General features: G+C 46.5%; 1 long non-coding RNA gene across 1 annotated transcript; it reads right to left on the bottom strand.

Annotated features, from left to right (window-relative positions):
• Positions 1–747: 747 nt before the first annotated feature.
• On the bottom strand, positions 748–7,736 carry LOC308640001. Its single transcript, XR_014020149.1, has 3 exons — positions 7,620–7,736; positions 2,231–2,398; positions 748–916 (listed from the first exon to the last, which is right to left on the bottom strand). It is a non-coding gene; the product is annotated as an uncharacterized lncRNA (long non-coding RNA).
• Positions 7,737–8,407: the final 671 nt, after the last annotated feature.

Raw genomic sequence — 8,407 nt, 5'->3', positions numbered from 1 at the left:
GCGCCATCTTGTAATGGCGACCACAGTCCGAAGAAACGGCTCACCACAGTTCCCCCTTTTGTTTTCTAAGAACAACACAGGAGAGAGTAGAGGTCCTATCCCACTGTGCAAAAGTGGCTGCATAGTATGGCTCAGCCCCAAGGAGGCGCCTTCCCCAGATCTGAGGCCATATCAGCCGACGCTTTTCTCCGTGGGACGGGGCGTGGACGCGTCTAACCCGCATACAATAGGACATGCTCTCCTTGAGGTCCACTTCAAGGATCACTCAAGTGCAGTGCCTTGCCTCGCATCCTGTATCGTGACGATGGTGGGCGAAGGGGGACAGCTAAGGCTGAACTGTGGCTGTATAGAAATACAACGATAAACAAGTTGATAACACCCTAAAAGAAAGGCACGGGTCTTAAGGCGATAGAAAAGCACTAGTGTGGAAACCCATCTGCGTGCAATGGTAGGAAAGCCGGCAGAGTGCAAGGGCTTTCCAACACTAAGAGAATAACAAGGAAAGACATGTCGATCCCAGTGCAATGTCCGTAAGACTTGGGGTGCGACGACCATGTCAAAGATTTACTGTTTAATTTGCGCAAGCCAAACTTGAGGTGAGTTGCCACTTTCTAAAGCTGCAAGAGCTTGTATGATCATAGCTTTATCGTGAGCATTGCGGGCCTTGAGGCGACAGAGAAACCACAAGCAGAGAACCATACCGAAGCAACACATTGCACCAAAAATGCCTACCCCCACCCACTCTTTAAAAAAGGAAAAGGCAGAGGATATCCAATCGGTGAATTGACCCAAAGTTACGGGATCGACATGGGTACTGTTCAAGACAGCTATCTGGGTTAGTTGAGACTGGATCATTTCTTCCGCTGCCATGGACCAATTTCCGGCCAAGTATTCGCCAATGATACGGGAGGCATTCCTGGAATCATTAAATCTGACAGAGGTTATACATAAATGTGCACGTTGGTCAACACAGCCCAAAAGCACCAAATCAGCCAATTCTTCTACCTGAGCTTGGAGTAAATCTATTCTTTGGTTGGCAGCTAAAATCCCTGACAAAATATGTTGATTAATTGTATTCTGGGATTCAAGTATGGTGGAAGTTTGTTGAACAACTTGATTAATGGTGGCAGCAGTCTGCACTTGACTGGCCATGGCCACTCTGGCCGTGACCGCTGCAGCAGCAGATACCGCCACGGCTGTCACTATAGCAGCTGTGATTCCAAAATCCCTGCGGACTCTAAGTAGCTCAACAATGGGGAATTCGTCAGGGTCCGCAGTGACTGGGATTGGGACAAAAGTTGGAATTTTCATAACCACCGCTACAGTCCAAGAACCATTCCAACACTCAGATAAGAGACAGGTAACACTAGAACAATCCAGCACCCCTGACGAGGTGTCATTAGCCAAAAGGAGTAAGAACGGGGATTGGACACAGACCATTGCAGGGGGCAATGTGGCATTATATAACAGAGAGTTGAACGAAACAGATGTGAGTCTTTTACCTCGTTCACTCTCCCTAACAGTGCCAGAAACATTAGCCAGCCAACTTTTGGCTCCCAGCAATTGAGCCAGTGCAGAAATATCAGCTGAAGCCCCCTTTTCATTGGAGATCAGCCATTGAAACCAGGACCAACCCACTCCTGTAGAGGAGTTGACACTGTTGTTAAAGTTATAAACATACCTCTTAAGAGAGGGGGAAAGGGAGAAACCTTTAGCAACTTGACGTTGCTCCCAAGAATGATCCTGACAAGGCGTAAATGTTGGGGGGAAACCAAGATTAGGGGTACAGTAAGGAGAGGCCTTAAAATGGGTGGCATTATAAAGACTATTAGAAGAAGGAGGCACTGGGATTAGCACCTCGGAGATAATAGCCAAGGTAGTTGTGTTTAAAGCAGAGCTATTTGCGGGGGTTCCTGAGCCTGTTTGTTCCCCTGAGACTACTTGGCTCAGCACAGCACTGAGAATGCTCCCTGAAACCTGACTGGACCGCAATGGGTCCTCCCAGTTAGTCAAATTCTTGGTCTTAAGACTAATACAATGAGTGTTCCCAAGGCTGAAACAAAAAACTCCTGTGAGATTAACTTGAGATTGATTAAAAATGCTATCCACGTCCCCTCTAGGAGAGGCACAGGGAGCAGACATCTCACATGAGGTAGAGAAAAGAGTGGGGAGGACACTAGAATTACCATGAACCGGCATTGGCATTGGCCAAGCCCGTGCCACTGCCCACCACTGCATTGGTGTCATCTGTGTCATCGGCATCAGCACCAGAGCCAGAGCACTTAGCAGAATGAAGATCCTCATCACGGGATTGCTGTGGTATTTCCTGTTGCTGGTTAGCCGACGTCAAGACTCTTCTTGTCAGGCGTTCAGGGACCCACAACGGTTCCGTGCGATCCTGGGGAAAAACACATACAGATCCTCGTGCCCATGTCAGCACGGGGTCGGGGCCGTTCCATTGGCCCGTAAGAACATCTTTCCACTTAACATAGCCAATCACAGAGGGCTGAGGGGACACATGTCTATCGGCCGCAGAGCGATCATGAATATCCAAATTCAAAAAATTAATGGTAAAGAGAGCTAAGGACAGGCGTTCTTTAGGAGTATGTTCAGCACCTATTCCCCCCTTTTGTTTATGTAAAGTTTCCTTTAAGGTGCGATGAGCACGCTCAACAATGCCTTGCCCTTGAGGATTGTAAGGCAAACCATGAGTAAGTTGCACTCCCATAGTAGAACAAAAAGATGTAAATTGTCTTCCAGTATAAGCAGGTCCATTATCAGTCTTAAGGGACGTAGGTGCACCCCACGCCGCCCAGGCCTCCAGGCAATGAGTAATGACATTACGCGCCTTTTCTCCCGATAAAGCAGAAGCATGAATAATTCCAGAGTACGTATCAACAGAAACATGGACATACTTGAGGCTACCAAAGTCAGGTATGTGTGTCACATCCATTTGCCAGACAACCAATGGCTTCAATCCCCGTGGGTTCACTCCATAAGTAGGGGGATGAAGAAATGTGACACAATGGGGACAGCGTAATACTATCTGCCGAGCATCTGCTCTTGAAATAGAAAAACGCCTGCGCAGTGTTAGAGCATTAACATGAAAATTTTGGTGAAACAATTTAGCCTCCTCTAAGGAGGAAGCCAAACAGATCAACTGACCTCTAGTGGCTGAGTCCGCACAGGCATTACCCTGCGATAACGGACCAGGAAGAGAGGTGTGAGCCCGGATGTGCACTGGATAAAAAGGAGCAGTGCGGCCACGGATAAGCTGTTGAAGCTGATTAAAGTAAGCAGATACATTACGGGCATCACTAATAGCTCCCACAGCCTCCAGGATTTGTAGTGCTTGCACCACATAGATGGAGTCCGAAATGAGATTAAAGGGAAAAGAACACTGTTTAAAAACCTCAATAACAATTTGTAGTTCTACCCATTGTGGATTTCCAGGAGCAAATTGATGCTGGACAGGGGGAGAATCATTAATTACATAAGCTCCCATTCCAGACTTGGAACCATCAGTAAAAATGTTAACAGCCCCCGGAATGGGACTGGATGAAGTTACTTTAGGGAAAATGATAGGATGTTCTTTAACAAAATGGAGTAACGGATGAGAAGGGTAATGATTATCAATATCCCCTTGAAACGAGCAACATAGAATAGCCCAGTTATCTAGAGTAGCACACAAGACACTAAGTTGAGCTTTAGTGTAGGGTATAATAAGAGAAGAAGGTCATTGTCCGAAAAATTGAATGCTTTGTTGAATCCCTTTAAGTGCTAATGCTGCAACAGCATCAGGATAATATTCTAAGGATTTTCCTGGGGATACATGTGGGTGAATCCATAGCAAAGGTCCATCTTGCCACAGTACTCCAGTAGGCTGCCGCATAGTGGCAAGCACACATAACTGGAAAGGTTTATCACTCTGGAGCCTGCATAAAGTAGCATGTTGTATAGCTTCTTCTACTGTCATAAGGGCCGCTCTAGCCTCTTTGGTGAGGCTACGAGGGGAAGTAAGATCTGGATCACCCCTAAGAGTAGCATACAAAGGCTGTAGCATAACATTAGAAATATGTAAATATCCTCGTATCCAATTAATATCTCCCAGCAGTTTTTGAAAATCATTTAGAGTTTGGAGATCCTGAGCTCGTATGGTGATTTTCTGTGGTCGTAATTTGTCACACCCAATTGTTGCTCCCAAATACTTAATAGAATCCCCTGTTTGAATCTTTTCAGGTGCGATATGCAGTCCATATTGAGCTAACAACTTCACTAGGTCTTTATAGGCCTCATGAACTGTCTGCTCTGATTTAGCAGCCAATAATACATCATCCATATAATGAATGATCTTGATGGAGGAATACTTTTGTCTGAGAGGTGCGAGTGTCTTCCCCACATACATCTGACACATCGTGGGACTATTAGCCATTCCCTGCGGCAACACTACCCACTCAAACCTTTGATCTGGTTCCTCGTGGTTACACGAGGGAAGGGTGAAGGCAAAACGCTGCGAGTCTTTAGGATGCAAAGGAATAGAAAAGAAACAGTCTTTAATGTCAATAACAATAATGTGCCAACCCTGAGGAACCGAGGAGAGCAGAGGCAGCCCTCTTTGAATGGGCCCCATAAGTTGCATTTGAGCATTAACTGCTCGTAGATCATGCAGTAGGTGCCACTTCCCTGATTTTTTCTTAATGACAAATATGGGAGTATTCCATGGAGAAGTAGAAGGCTGGATGTGACCCAAGTCAAGTTGTTCTTTAACTAGAGCATGAGCTGCTGCCAATTTAACCGAGGGAAGAGGCCACTGAGGCACCCAAACAGGCTCCTCGGTGAGCCATGTTATGGGTATTTGAGCCCCAGCGGCCCCTAGGAAAAACCCAGACCAAATCTGTCAAGCTTTTGATGACCTTGTACAGGATGCTTACGTCCCTGTAAATGTTTTCCTAGTCCTAGACCTGGCCTATACCCCATATTTTGCATAATCTGTTGAGACACTGGGGAATAGTCATTACTAAGAGTGAACCCCATGTCTTTCATCAGATCACGGCCCCATAGAGAGATAGGTAAATCAAGTACATAAGGCTGAAAGGTACCATTATGTCCTTCTGGATCCTTCCAGACTAGATGTCTACAGCTGATCTGAGGGGCCTGGGCATATCCAAGTCCTCTCAAGGATTGATCAGAAGTCTGCACTGGCCATCCCTTAGACCAGTCCCTAAGTGCTATAATACTACGGTCTGCTCCGGTATCCAGTAATCCCACAATAGATTTACCTTCTATGCTTAATTCCAAAGTGGGGCGATTGCTCATATCTAGTGACAAATAGGCACAATTCCCTCCGGTGGTACCAATCTCATTCCCTGTCCGTGACCTTGAATCAGCAGGGAAGTGATTATGTAAGCTAGGCAAAATTAGCAATTGAGCAATCCGATCCCCTGGGGAGATGGACACAATGCCCCTTGGAGCTTCCACCATAACCTTTATTATCCCTACAGTATCAGGACTTATGACTCCGGGGAAAACATGAAGACCTTGTAAAATAGAGGATGCACGTCCAATTAGCAAACCTACAGTGCCAGGTGGTAGAGGCCCTGTAAACTCAGTTTCCACCAATTGGACTCCCATCTTGGGTGTTAATACGAGTCTGGAGGTGGAACAGAGGTCCAATCCCGCGGCACCTGTAGTGGCTCTCCGCGTTTCATGGGATGGCGTAGAGATGGCCATGTCTCGGGTTCGGGTGTGACATTCTCCACTGCCCCATATATTTGTGGGCCCTGGGGTCGAGGGCCCCGTCGGCCGTTTTTTGGCCCAGCTGAAATAGGCTGTCCATGGATGTCCCTCACTGATCTACACTCTCTTGCCCAATGCTTCCCCTTTTTGCATCTTGGACACAACCCCGGTAGACGAAGGCCATTGGAAAGGCCACCGTGAGAAGGTCCAGTAAAATTGTCTTTTTTGGAATTGTCTTTTTTGGGACATTCACGTCTAACATGACCGGGTTGACCACAATGGAAGCATGTTCCGGCGGCAGGACCGCCCCCTTTTGTAATCCGAAGGACAGCAGCTGCAAGACCTGCATTAGTTAAAGGTCCTCCAATCTCTCTACACACCTTCATCCATGCTTCTATGCCTTTGTTCTTATAAGGAGCGATTGCTGCTTTACATTCCTTGGTGCATTGCTCAAAGACCAATTGCTTGACAAGGGGCATGGCTCTATCAGGATCCCCAAAAATCTTTCCAGCGGCGTCCACCATCCTTGCTACAAAGTCTGAAAAGGGTTCTGTAGGGCCTTGTATAATCTTAGTCAAATTACCAGATACCTCTCCTCTATTTGGAAGTGACTTCCATGCCCGAATGCAAATGTTATTAATTTGATCATATACCTCAAGAGGGAATCCCGTCTGTTGATTAGCAAATCTACCTTGCCCCAAAAGCATGTCCTTATCCCAATGAGGGTGTCCCGCCGCATGGTTTTGGGCGGCCTGCTCTATTGCGCCCTCTAGCACAAATGCTCTCCAGTCCAAATATTTACCTGGGGAAACACAAGCCCGAACAAGGCTAGCCCAATCAGAGGGAGTCATACAGTATCTAGACAGACTCTCCACCTGAGTTAGTGTGAAGGCGGCATCCACCCCATAAGTGCGCACAGACTCCGCCAGAGTCTTCACAATTTTGAAATCTAAAGGCTCATGGAATCTTCCCCTATTATCATCCTGAAAAATTGGATAAGCAAGACCCATCTCAGCGTTAACAGCCCTCCATGTTTGAGCATGGAAAGCTCTCCCCGAAACACCCCCGCCATACGGCGGTGGATCCGGAGGATCACATTTCTTGAGCTCCTGTTTATTTTTGTTCCCTTCTCCTATAGCTAAACTCCCTAGCTGGCGAGACAGCCTCCCAAGCTCCTCCTCCTCATCCTCCTCTTCCTCTGACCCACTTTCACATGGGGGTGTGCGCAGCGCACTGAGATCTGGATACAATCGTCTCTTCCCCTGTTTCACGCTCCGCACACTTCCATCCTCCCGAGATACCTCACTTCCTGCATCTGGATACAATCGTCTCTTCCCCTGTTTCACGCTCCGCACACTTCCATCCTCCCGAGATACCTCACTTCCTGCCGTCTCCGATTTCTCCTCATGTAATTGTTCTAGAACTTCCTGTCCTTTAGTAAGTGCTTCCTGACATCTGCCATCTGTGAGGCAACTACGGACCATTTTCCAAAGGGGTATCACCCCGCCCTCTAATATGCCCTGCTCAGAAGCAAAGTCAAGATCTTTGCCTAATTTATCCCAACTAGGTATAGTAAGACTGCCCGAAAATGCAAACCACGGTGCAGCAATATCCAACTTCTGTAAAAATCTTTGTAAAGTTCTATGTTTCACTTCCAGGCCCTTGGAACGTAACAGGCCGTCTAGGGCCAGAAGAAGCGGACTTGAAGATGCGGCACCCATGATACAGCAACAAAAGAAACACAGAAAACAAAAGTGAAAGTACACAGTGCAGCTGCAATAAAATATAAAGCTCTCTCTTTCTTTGTAGAGGAGCTGACCCCGCTTTGATCGCGGATCCCACTTACTGGGACTATCCCCGCTTTGGTCGCGGATCCCACTTACCTGGGACTAACCGGTGCACCACCCCTGACGGCTGAAAGTTCTGGTTCCCGGGTTTCGGCACCACTTGTCGCGACCCCTTGCCCGCAAGGAAGACGCAACAACAGGAATCTTCTTTCAGCCGTTTATTCAGGCCCCTGATGTTTCTTCTTCTACCCCTCGGACGCCCCTCCCAGCCTTAATAAAGCATCCCAAGCCCCAATGCGAAGCTGCTACGTGGAGCTTTCTCATAGGGTGTCACAACATCACGTGCCAACTCTCCCAAATAAGGAGTTGTTTATCACAGACCACAGCGGAGCCAGCGCCATCTTGTAATGGCGACCACAGTCCGAAGAAACGGCTCACCACACTAGTAACTTTATGTATGTGTACATATACATAGGCAAATATATATATATATATATATATATATATATATATATACACACACACACACACACACACACATGTATGTATATATGTGTGTATATATAGGTAATATATAATACATATGTAGTATATATTATACATATATATTTTTATTGATTGAACTATTTGGGGTTTTTATTTTGGGTGTTAAGTTTTCTGAGTTATTTGTATAGTCTGGATATTAATCCCCTATCAGAGGAGTAGCTACTCAAGATTTTCTCACATTTTGTAGGTCTCCAAGTTCTTAATCATTTCCTTTGCTGTGCAGAAGCTTTTATAGTTTAATGGCATTCCACTTATGGGTTCTTGGTTTTATTTCTTGTGTTTTGGGAGTCTCATTAAGGTAGTTGGTATCAGCACCTATATGATGGAGTGTGGATCCT

The sequence above is a fragment of the Spermophilus citellus genome (assembly GCF_964194105.1).
Source record: "Spermophilus citellus genome assembly, chromosome: X".
Classification (NCBI taxonomy): Eukaryota; Metazoa; Chordata; class Mammalia; order Rodentia; family Sciuridae; genus Spermophilus; species Spermophilus citellus.
The sequence above is the reverse complement of the archived record's forward strand: the minus strand, read 5'-3'. Positions and strand labels throughout refer to the sequence as shown.